The sequence below is a fragment of the Balaenoptera ricei genome, chromosome 2, assembly GCF_028023285.1.
Source record: "Balaenoptera ricei isolate mBalRic1 chromosome 2, mBalRic1.hap2, whole genome shotgun sequence".
Classification (NCBI taxonomy): Eukaryota; Metazoa; Chordata; class Mammalia; order Artiodactyla; family Balaenopteridae; genus Balaenoptera; species Balaenoptera ricei.
This window is the reverse complement of record NC_082640.1, coordinates 145,541,767-145,553,260: the sequence shown is the minus strand read 5'-3', so window position 1 is coordinate 145,553,260 and position 11,494 is coordinate 145,541,767.

The window sequence follows — 11,494 nt, the reverse complement described above, 5'->3', positions numbered from 1 at the left end:
TTCAAAAGTTAGTCGGGGGCTTCCCTGGTGGCGCAGTGGTTGAGAATCTGCCTGCTAATGCAGGGGACACGGGTTCGAGCCCTGGTCTGGGAAGATCCCACATGCCGCGGAGCAACTAGGCCCATGAGCCACAACTACTGAGCCTGTGCTCCGCAACAAGAGAGGCCGCGATAGTGAGAGGCCCGCGCACCGCGATGAAGAGTGGCCCCCGCTTGCCACAACTAGAGAAAGCCTTCGCACAGAAACGAAGACCCAACACAGCCAAAAATTAATTAATTAATTAATCAATTTTTTTTTAAAAAGTTAGTCGCTGTAAGTTACATGCATGTAATTGTTTTCTTGAGTACTGTGTGTTTCTTCCTATAACTCACTCTTCTATTTGGGAGCTTGGGCTATTGTCAAAACCTGATTATAAACGCAAACAGAAGATAGGGTAGCATCAGCATCCAGTGTTACTGGTGATCTGGGAGTGGTTTTAAGCTCAGAATCCTGGTGATGGGTTTAGTCCAGCTCCAAACGATCTTTTTCTAGGCTGACTGCTCTTGTCTTCTAATAAAACTACTCTACCTGTCCCCCACTTCCCATCCTTCACTTCCTCTGAGCTCATAGTTAATCCCTGTGGTACATGGAGAGGGGTGACGCCAGGGAAACTGTGGAGACTAGCAGGGTGTTCAGGGACAAAGTAAACAGTGACATGTAAAGGTAGGAGAACTATTAAGGCAAATAGAAATAAACAGCTCACTGAAGTTGAAATTGCCACGGAGACCATGCCATAAAGTAATTGAAAAATTTTCAAGCAAGTTTCTAAAGTAAGGGTAGATTTTTCTTCTCAAATATAGACACCACTCTTGCTAATTTGGTGATAAGAATTCCAGTAGGGACTTCCCTGGTGGCACAGTGGTTAAGAATCTGCCTGCCAATGCAGGGGACACGGGTTCAAGCCCTGGTCTGGGAAGATTCCCACATGCCATGGAGCAACTAAGCCCGTGCACCACAACTACTGAGCCTGCGCTCTAGAGCCATGAGCCACAACTGCTGAGCCCTCGTGCTGCAACTACTGAAGCCCATGTGCGCCTAGAGCCTGTGCTCTGCAACAAGAAAAGCCACCACGATGAGAAGCCTGCGCACCGCAAGGAAGAGTAGCCCCTGCTCACTGCAACTAGAGAGAAAGCCTGCATGCAGCAATGAAGACCCAACGCAGTCAAAAAAAAGAATTCCAGTAAAGCTTTTTCAAAATTGAGATAGCATTAATAATTGTTCTATGATGGATGATAGCTCTCTTTCTTTTAAACAGCGTTACTGAGGTTATAATTGGTATACAGTAAATTCCATATATTTAAGGTGCACAATTTGGGACTTCCCTGGTGGTCCAGTGGCTAAGACTCTGCACTCCCAATGCAGGGGGCCTGGGTTCGATCCCTGGTCCAGGAACTAGATCCCACATGCCACAACTAAGAGTTCACAAGCCACAACTAAAGATCCCACATGCCGCAACTGAAGATCCCGCGTGCTGCAACTAAGACCCAGCACAGCCAAATAAATAAATATTAAAAAAATAAAATGTACAATTTGATGCATTTTGACATATGTATACATCCATTCAACCATCACCAAAATCAAAATAATAATCATATCCATCATCCCCAAAAGTTTCCTTGGCCCCTTTTTTTAATCTGTTCTTCCGCTCATCCTTCCCTGCCTCCCCCACCATCCTCTGCTTTGTCACTATAGTTTGCATTTTCTAGATTATTATATACAGTTGATCCTTGAACAAAGTGGGGGTTAGGAGTGCCAATTCTCTGCGCAGTCAAAAATTGTATAACTTACAGTCTGCACTCTGTATGCGTAGTTTCATATCCTCAGATTCAACCAACCCCAGATTGTGTAGTACTGTAGCATTTACTATTGAGAAAAATATGTGTAAGTGGACCCAGGCAGTTCAAACCGATGTTTTTCCAGGATCGACTCTAAATGGAATCATACAATGTGTACTGTTTTATTGTCTGGCTTCTTTCAATCAGCATAATGATTATCCATGTTGTTTCATCAGTAGTTCATTTTTATTGGTAAATAGTTTTGATTTTATGGATATACTACAATTTGTTTAACTATTCATCTGTTGATGGACATTTGGATTATTTCCAGTTTTGGGCTATTACAAATAAAGCTGAGGGAGTTCCCTGGTTGTCTAGTGGTTAGGATTCTGGGCTTTCACTGCCGTGGCCCAGGTTTAATCTCTGGTCAGGGAACTGAAAAACTACAAGCTGTGCGGTGTGGCCAAAATTTAAAAAGAGAAGAAAAAAAAAAAGACTAGCACTTACAAAAATAAAGTTAAAAGGATTAAGAAAACAAGACAAAGCTGCTATAAGCAGTTGTATACAGGTCTTTATTAGATACATCTTTCCTGTTCTCTGAAGTAAATACCTAAAGGTGAAATGGCTGGATCATATGGTAGGAGTCTGTTTAATTTCTTAAGAAACTGCCAAACATTTTTCCAAAATGGCTACACCAGTATATGAGAGTTTCACTTCCTCCATATTGTTGCCAACAGTTGGTATGGTCAACCTTTTTAAATTTTAACATAATAGGCAGGTAGTGGATTCTCACTGTGGTTTTATCTTGTATTTCCCTAATGCCTAATGATATTGAACACTTTTTAAAAATAGACTTTATTTTTTTAGAGAAGTTTTAGATTCACAGGAAAATTGATTGAAAAGTACAGAGGGTTCCCATATACCCCCTGAAACCACACAAGCACAGACTCCTCCCTCCCACATTAGAATGGCACATTAGTTATAATCAATGAACCTACGTGCACATCATTATCACCCAAAGTCTATAGTTTACATTACGGTTCACCCTTGGTGTTGTACAAATGTATAATGATTTCGACAAAGGTATAATAACATGTATCCATCCTTATAGTATCATGCAGAATAGTTTCACTGCCCTAAAATCCTCTTCACTCCACCTGTTCATCCCTCTCTCTCCCCAACCCCTGGCAAGCATTAATTTTTTTTACTGTCTCCATAGTTTTGCCTTTTACAGAATGTCACATACTTAGAACCGTATAGTACTTAGCCTTTTCCATGTCTTTTCATGGCTTGATAGATCATTTCTGTTAGCGCTGAATGATACTCCATTGTCTGGATGTACCACAGTTCATTCATTCACCTACTAAAGGACTTGGAAGCTTCCAAGTTTTGGCAATTATGAATAAAGCTGCTATTAACATCTGGGCAGATTTTTGTGTGGACATGTTTTCAACCCATTTCAGTATATACTAAGGAGCAGGATTGCTGGATCATGTGTAGGAGTATGTTTAGCTTTGTAAGAAACTGCCAAACTGTCTTCCAAAGTGGCTGTACCATTTTGCATTCCCACCAGCAATGAATGAGAGTTCCTCTTGTTCCACATTCTTGTCAACACTTGGTATTGTCAGCGTTTTGAATTTTTGCATTCTAATTAGGTGTGTAGTGATATATCTCATTATTTTAATTTGTATTTCCATGATGACATATAATGTGGAGCATCTTTTCATGTGCTTATTTGCCATCTGTTTATTTTCGTCAATGATTGTGTCTGTTAAGGGCCTCAGCACATTTTCAAATCTGGTTGTTCGTTTTCTTATTGTTCAGTTTTAAGACTTCTTTATTTTGGATAAGTCTGCTATGACTTGAATGTTTGTGTCCACCCAAAATTCTTATGTTAAAATCCTAATCCCTAATGATGGTATTAGGAGGTGGGGCTTTTGGGAGGTGATTAGGTCATGAGGATGGTGCTCTCAAGATTGGGATTAGTGCCCTTATAAAAGAGGCCCCACAGAACAACCCATCCCTTTCTACTCCAGGAGGCCCTCACTGGACCATGCTGGCACCTTGATCTTAGAATCCCTAGCCTCTGGAACTATAGGAAATAAGTTATTTGTTTATAAGCCACCCAGTTTATATTTTTGTTATAGCAGTCCAAACAGACTAAGACATAGTCCTTTATCAAGTATGTCTTTTGCAAATATTTTCTCCAGTCTGTAGCTTGCCTTCTCATTCTCTTGATGAACACCATTTGTATGTGCTTCTTTGACATTCATGTATCTTCTTTGGAGAAGTGTGTGTTCAAATATTTAGTCTTTTTTTTTTTTTTTTTTAATTGCATTGTTTGCTCTTTACTGTTGAGTTTTTAGAGTTCTTTACATAGTCTGGATACAAGTCCCTTATCTGATAAATGCTTTGCAAATATTTTCTCCCAGTTTGTTTCTTGTCTTTTTATTCTTTTAACAATGTCTTTTCAAGAGCCAAAGTTTTAAAATGTAATGAAGTCCAATTTATCAAATTATTTCTTTATGGATTGTGCTTTTGGTGTTGTATCTGAGAAGTCTTTACCTAACCCAGTTATGCACAAGGTCACAAAGATTTTCTCCTGATTTCTTTTTTAAAGTGTTATGGTTTTAGGTTTTGTAATCTGTTCTGAGTTTTTGTATATGGTGTGAGGTATGGCTCCAAGTTCATCTTTTCTGCATATGGATGTCCAATTGTTCCAGCACCATTTCTTTAACAAGACCGTCCTTTCTTCATTATATTGTCTTTGCACCTTTATGAAAAATCAATTGTCCATACATGGGAGGCTTATTTCTGGACTCTCTGTTCTGTTCCATGAGTCCGGACTCTCTATTCTGTTCTATGGGTCTGGACTCCCTATTTTGTTCCAAAACAACATTTTGATTACTATAGCTTTATAATAATTATTGAAATCAGGTAGCATTAGGCCTCCAACTTAGTTCTTATTTGAGATGATTTGGCTATTCTAGGTCCTTTGCATTTCCACATGAATTTAGTAATTAGCTTATCAATTTCTACAAAAAAGCCTCCTGGCGTTTTGATTGGGATTAAATTTGAGAAGCAAAAAAATTCCTAACAGTATTAGGTTTTATGAACAAGGTACATGTCCTCATAGATTGTCTCTATTTTATCTCAGGAATTCTTTGTAGTTTTCAGTTTAGGTCTTTCCATCCTTTGTCAGATTCATTGTAACATGTTTTTATGCTATTGTAAATGATATTTTTAAAATTTCAATTTCTGATTATTTATTGCTAGTACATAGAAATACATTTGATTTTTATAATCTTGCATCCTACATTCTTGCTAAACTCACGAGTTTGAATGCCTCTGATTTCTTTTTTCTTGAATGCTTTAGAACCTCCAATACAGTGTTAAATCGAAGTAGTGAGAGTGGCTCTCCTTGTCTTACTCCTAATCTTGGGGAAAATAATTCAGTCTTTCATCATCAAGTATGATGTTAACTGTAGGTTTTTCATAGATGTCCTTCATCAGGTTGAGGAAGTTGCCTTCTATTCCCAGTTTGTTGAGCTTTTTTTTTCAGGAACGGATGTTGGGTTTTGTCAAATGCCTTTTCTGCATCTGATGGTTTTTCTTTTTTAATTTAATAAGCTGAATTATATTGATTTCTGAATATCAAACCAACCCTACATTCCTGAGATAAACCCTACTTGGCCCATGTTGTATTATCCGTTTAATATGTTTTTGGATTTTATTTGCTAAAATTTTGTTTAGAATTTTTGCATACATATTCATTAAGGATATTGGTCTTTAGTTTTCCTTCCTTGCAATGTCTGGTTTTGGTGTCAGAGTAAAGCTGGCCTCATAGAGTGAATTGACAGCATTCCTTCATCTTCAAATTTTTGGAAGAGTGTGATAAATTAGTATTATGTTTTCCTTAAATTAGTATTAGTACTATGTATTCCTTAAATGTTTGGTAGAATTCACAGTGAAGCTGGACCTTGAGTTTACTTTGTGGGAAGGTTTTTAAACATTAATTCCATTTGATAACAGATATAGGGTTAATCAGGTTATATATTTATTCTTGAGTAAAATTTAGGAAATCTGTGTCTTTCAATGAATTTTTCTATTTCATCTGAGTTGTTGAATTTATTAGCATAGAGATGTTCATAGTATTCCTTTATTATCCCTATAATAGCTATAGATACAATCTGCAGTGATGCCACCTTTCTCATTCCTGACATTGGTAATTTGTGTCTTCTCTATTTCCTTTCCTAATCAGCCTGGCTAGAGGCTTATCAATTTTAAAGATAGTTCTTTATTTTTGAAGTCTATTATTGGCAAATTGAGTCCATTGTGCTAAAATCCTACTCTACCAGAGCAGTACATGGTATGAAAGCACTCTACTGATCCAATGAATGAAAAGAAAAAAAACCCCACTGATTTCTGCATGTAAAGTCCTTTTAATATTATTACTCTCTTTTAGACATTAACCATTTCCTTATCTCTTATGTCAATTATTTAGGACTAGTAAGATATAACTCAGCAAAATTGCCAGAGGCCAGGTTAAATGCTTGAGGATGTGTTCCAAGAGAAGGCTAAAGGGAGGTGAGGCAGATGACTGGCACTGAGGAGAGAAGGAACCTTGAAACAATGAAGAAAACAGATGGAGGCTGAAGACACAGTGAATCAGAGAAAGTATAATAAAACTATAAGGGAGGAATCTTGGGATATTAAACTAGCAACTTAAACAGGATGAAACAGTATAAACTCTAGTAACAAGAAATGAAGGTCACATAAAATCTAATTCAAGAGTGACTACTCAAAGTCATTACAGTAAAATATTCAATTTAATAGCATCAGTGTTTCAAAAAGGTATTTGAGAAATGTTCAGAAATTAGAGGAAAAGGTTACATATATTAGCTTCAGTAAATTATGAAAAATAGGATTTCTATTTATACTCAACACTGAAAAATAATATACTGGGTCTATTTTACCTATGTTAGCAGGAAGATCTTAAGATTTCTGGTTAGATGAAGGAACCTCAAAAGGGTCATAACATATGTAGGTGGGAAAAAGCACAAATCTCTCCTTGCTTTCCCCAGGCTAAAAAAAACCCACTGACTTGATTAAACTTGAGTTTTGTACTAGCCAACCACAGTGACTTTGGGTTTGCATGTTCCCTATCCTTTTTTGTTTTAGAAGATTGTTTTCCTTTACATTCAATCTGCACACATTTAAAGTATACACTTTCATTAATTTTCACATATGTGTACACCCATGAAACCATCATCACAACAACCAAAATAATGAACACAACCGTCACCCCCAGATGTTTCCTTGGCCCCTGTGTAATCTCCCCCTCCCAGGCCACCCATGCCACAACCCCCACCAACTTTCCAAAAACCCAATGACTTGCTTTCTGTCGCTCTAATGTGTATTTTCTATAAGTTTATATAAATGCAGTCAAAGTGTGTACTCTTTTTTGACTGGCTTCTTTCACTCAGCATAATTGAGATTCATCGAATTTGTTGCCTGTATCATCTGTTCCTTTTTACTGCTGGGTTGTATTCCACTGTATGGATATGCAATAATTTATTAATCCATTCACCAGTGGATGGGCATTTGGGTTGTTTTAAGTATTTGTTATTAATAAAGTTGCTATATGTGGACATGCTTTCATTTCTCTTGGCTAAATATCTAGGAGTGGAATGGCTAGGTCATATGTTTAAATTTTTAACAAATTGCCAAAAATTTTCCAAAGTAGTTGTACCATTTTGTATTCTCACCAGCAGGGTAAGAGAGTTCTAGTTCTTCTGCATCCTCCCCAACACGTGGTATGGTTAAGGAGAACTTACAGGGTCTGGGATTCTGCTCAGTAGGATTTATAAGCAGTCGTTTATAACTTAGCTAACTGTTTGAACATGGGCAAATCACTTGACCTTTCGAAATATCACAACTATTAGAACTGCTAAAGAACAAAAACATCTGACAATATCCAGTGCTGACAAGGACGTAGTGCAGCTGGAACTCTTGTGTGCTGCTGGTGGGGATGCAAAATGGTACAGTCATACAAAAGTTACTCCTAGGTGTTTACCCGAGAAATGAATATCTACAGTGGCTCTATTCATAATTATTAAATGTCTTGTCATAGAGAAGTTTTTAATTTTAATGCAGTCAGATTTAGTTTAGGTTTTTATTTAAGAGTAGGTTTGGATAAGGATCAAAGAGAATTTCTGAGAGCAGTTAGCAACTGGTGGGAAAGGTGCCCCATCAAAGGCACACTACCAGTAAAATCTTGTGTTCACAACTATCTTGTTAAAGCTTAGCTATTACAGGGCCAATTGTGGAGATAATGACTGCATCACGGAAATGGTTAATTCTAGAAATCACTTACAGACTTCTCAGGACGATTCATCCTTGGAAACCAAGAGAAACTTCAGCAGTTTATTATCCTCCATCAGAGACCAAGGTTCTCTAGAGGATAACATGTACTGGAATATAACAGTAAAGGAATTAGTTGTGGGATTTGCCGATAAAATATAGGATGCCCAGTTAAATTTGAATTTCAGATAAATAACAATTTTTACATGAGACATACTTATACTGAAAAATTATGTTATTTGACTAAAATTCAAATTTAACTGGGTATCCTGTATTTTTATTTGCTAAATCTGGCAACCCTAAACTGGTGAGACTCTTGAATCAGATTGTCTTGTTTAATGTAACTTAGCCTTGAGAAGAAATCCAATTACCTGTGCAGAGTAATCATTTATTATATTTACATGGAAGTTCTTTAAGTTTTTCAAAAGTAGAACTTTTTAAAATGAATTTTGCATGGTATAGATTACAAAATGAAGATAGCTTCATAATTATGTTAACTACAAATTCCAGAATTATAAACAGTGCCCTTCTTATTCTGTTTAAAAAGATATAATGGGTCTCTATGAATAAAAAAGGTTTTGTTGTCCTTCTCAACATGGAAAACATCATTTGATTTTGTTAATAAATGTGAAGGACTAAAAAAATATTTATATGCTGAAAACACCAAGTACGTATTTGTTAGAAATTCCCTATTAGTGCCAACTCCATTTTAAGAGTCATTCAACCTTCACTGATGATGAATGCTATCACATACTGTAGTCTTCCTGTAATGGAACAAAAGTCTGTCTGTAACTGCATGACAGTAATGGAAGAGGGAAGGGAAGAAGAAACAAGGAGAGGAGGAAAAAGAACTCATCAGCTTAAGAATATTTTAAGTTGGGGATTAGACTGTTAAACAAGTTTTACATTTTTAAAATGATACTTTTAAATCACTTTATGAAAAGAACACCAAAGACAACTTCTAAATGTCTGACTTTGTGCATAAGGATCACTGGTAAAAATACAATGGCAATTCAAAAGTAATTTTTCTCAATTTAAGTAAACATAGTTTTTGACCATCTTACTATACATTAGATGCTGGACCAGGCACTCTGTGGGATACCCCTGTGACTGAGGAGTACTTAGGGAACTAAACATCTAGTAGGGTAGAAAGACACAGGCATAAGTAAATGCAATATATTCAATACAAGGTGAGTTGTCAAGTAAAATAATACAGATTGAAAATGCTATCAGAGCATAAAAGAGTGTGATATTCTGGGGGGTGGTAAGAAGTCAGCAAAAGCTTCCTGGAAAAGTGGCTCTTGAAATGGCTCTCGATAAGTAGGGATGAGAGTTGGGGGGGGGGGGGGGGGGGCGGGACAGAAGGAGCAACAGGCCGAGATGGGCAGGTATAAGATTTAGGCAAAGCCTGAATAACTCTGCTTTACCTGGCTCCTGCTTCTTCTGCCTCAGGTCTGTTCTCTCACCACCAATTTCTCCTCCTCAATGTGCCTGAGCATTTTACTCACCATATCTCTCCTCCCATTTGTCTAACCAATTTATAATCCCCACTGGGGCCCAGTTTTACTGTTGCTTTCTCTGCAAAGTCTTCGCAGACCATCTTTGCCTTCAAACTAGTTGGGCTCTGTATCGTTTTCTGGTGGCACACCATAACTTCATATGCTAATCACACCTGCAGTTAACATATACATATATACATTACCAAATGTAAAATAGCTAGTTAGTAGGAAGCAGCCGCATAGCACAGGGAGATCAGCTCGGTGCTTTGTGACCGCCTGGGGGGGTGGGATGGGGAGGGTGGGAGGGAGGGAGATGCGGGAGGGAGGAGATATGGGAACGTGTGTATATGTGTAGCTGATTCACTTTGTTATAAAGCAGAAACTAACACACCACTGTGAAGCAATTATACTTCAATAAAGATGTTTAAAAAAAAAAAAAAAAGGATTACATGGGGGCTTCCCTGGTGGCACAGTGGTTAAGAAACTGCCTGCCAACGCAGGGGACACGGGTTCGAGCCCTGGTGCGAGAAGATCCCACCTGCGGCAGAGCAACTAAGCCCGTGCGCCACAACTACTGAGCCTGCGCTCTAGAGCCTGTGAGCCACAACTACTGAGCCTGCGTGCCACAACTACTGAAGCCCGTGCGCCTAGAGCCCATGCTGCGCAACAAGAGAAACCACCACGAGAAGCCTATGCACGGCAACAAAGAGTAGCCCCTGCTTACCGCAACTAGAGAAAGCCCGCACGCAGCAATGAAGACCCAACGCAGCCAAAAATTAATTAATTAATTTAAAAAAAGAATTACATGGGATAATGGTTTAACATATAACTCTTTAGATTATGCAGTCCACAAACACAGGGACTTTTTTCTGTCATGTTCACTGTTAGGTCTCCTGAGCCTTAGCACAATGCCTGGCACATCGAAGATACCCAATAAATTTTTGATGATCAAAAAAATTCATAAATTTTTGATGCCTGAATTCTAAAATATGTGGTTGAATATAGCCTCAAATGCTTCCACAATGTTGATAGCTACGTTATACTACAGGGCGTATAAGAAAGGTATATAAGCAAATTAATAGCATGATGCATAAAGATTTCCAATTAAAAGCAATTTTGTAGAAGACATAGCATGTATGTGCTAAATACAAACATCTTTCTTAGTGAAGGGCAGGAAAACTAGAAATTTAACAAACAATAATAAAAGCACACATGGAATATTAAAATAGAAATCTCCATAATCTTCAAATAACTTGATTTTATAGATAGCACCTTCCATTTTATATATTAAAGAGTATATTTTTATTTTTTTAATCATATGCAAGAGCTATCTACTCAACATTTAGCTAATCTCAAAATATGGTCAATATTTGAATTTAATACCTAGTCAGTATTCTTACAAAATTCAATAATTTTCATAATCCTTTCCAGCCCCCCAAAACAAAAGGATTTTAAGTGTCCATATACTCATTCAATTAATATATAGTTTTACTCTCTGTAGCAAGATCCCAGTACATCATTACCAGATTTATATTGATTAGAAAGGACAATATTCAAGCTGATAAATCATTAAAATATCTAATGTATGAATCTAAAGTTGCCTCCTAGTTCCAACTGTATTTGAATGACGCACTTTTAAAATTTTTATAATTAAGTACTAGATATATTTAATTGTAGAGACATGAAGAATATATTGAATATGCTTTGTTTTATGAAGTCTGGTTTTCCAACTGTGAGTTATTGGCACTTAGGGGAAAAAAACAATCACTTAAATGAAAACTAAAAATATAAAGCCTATGTTTAAAACATGGCCTTTAT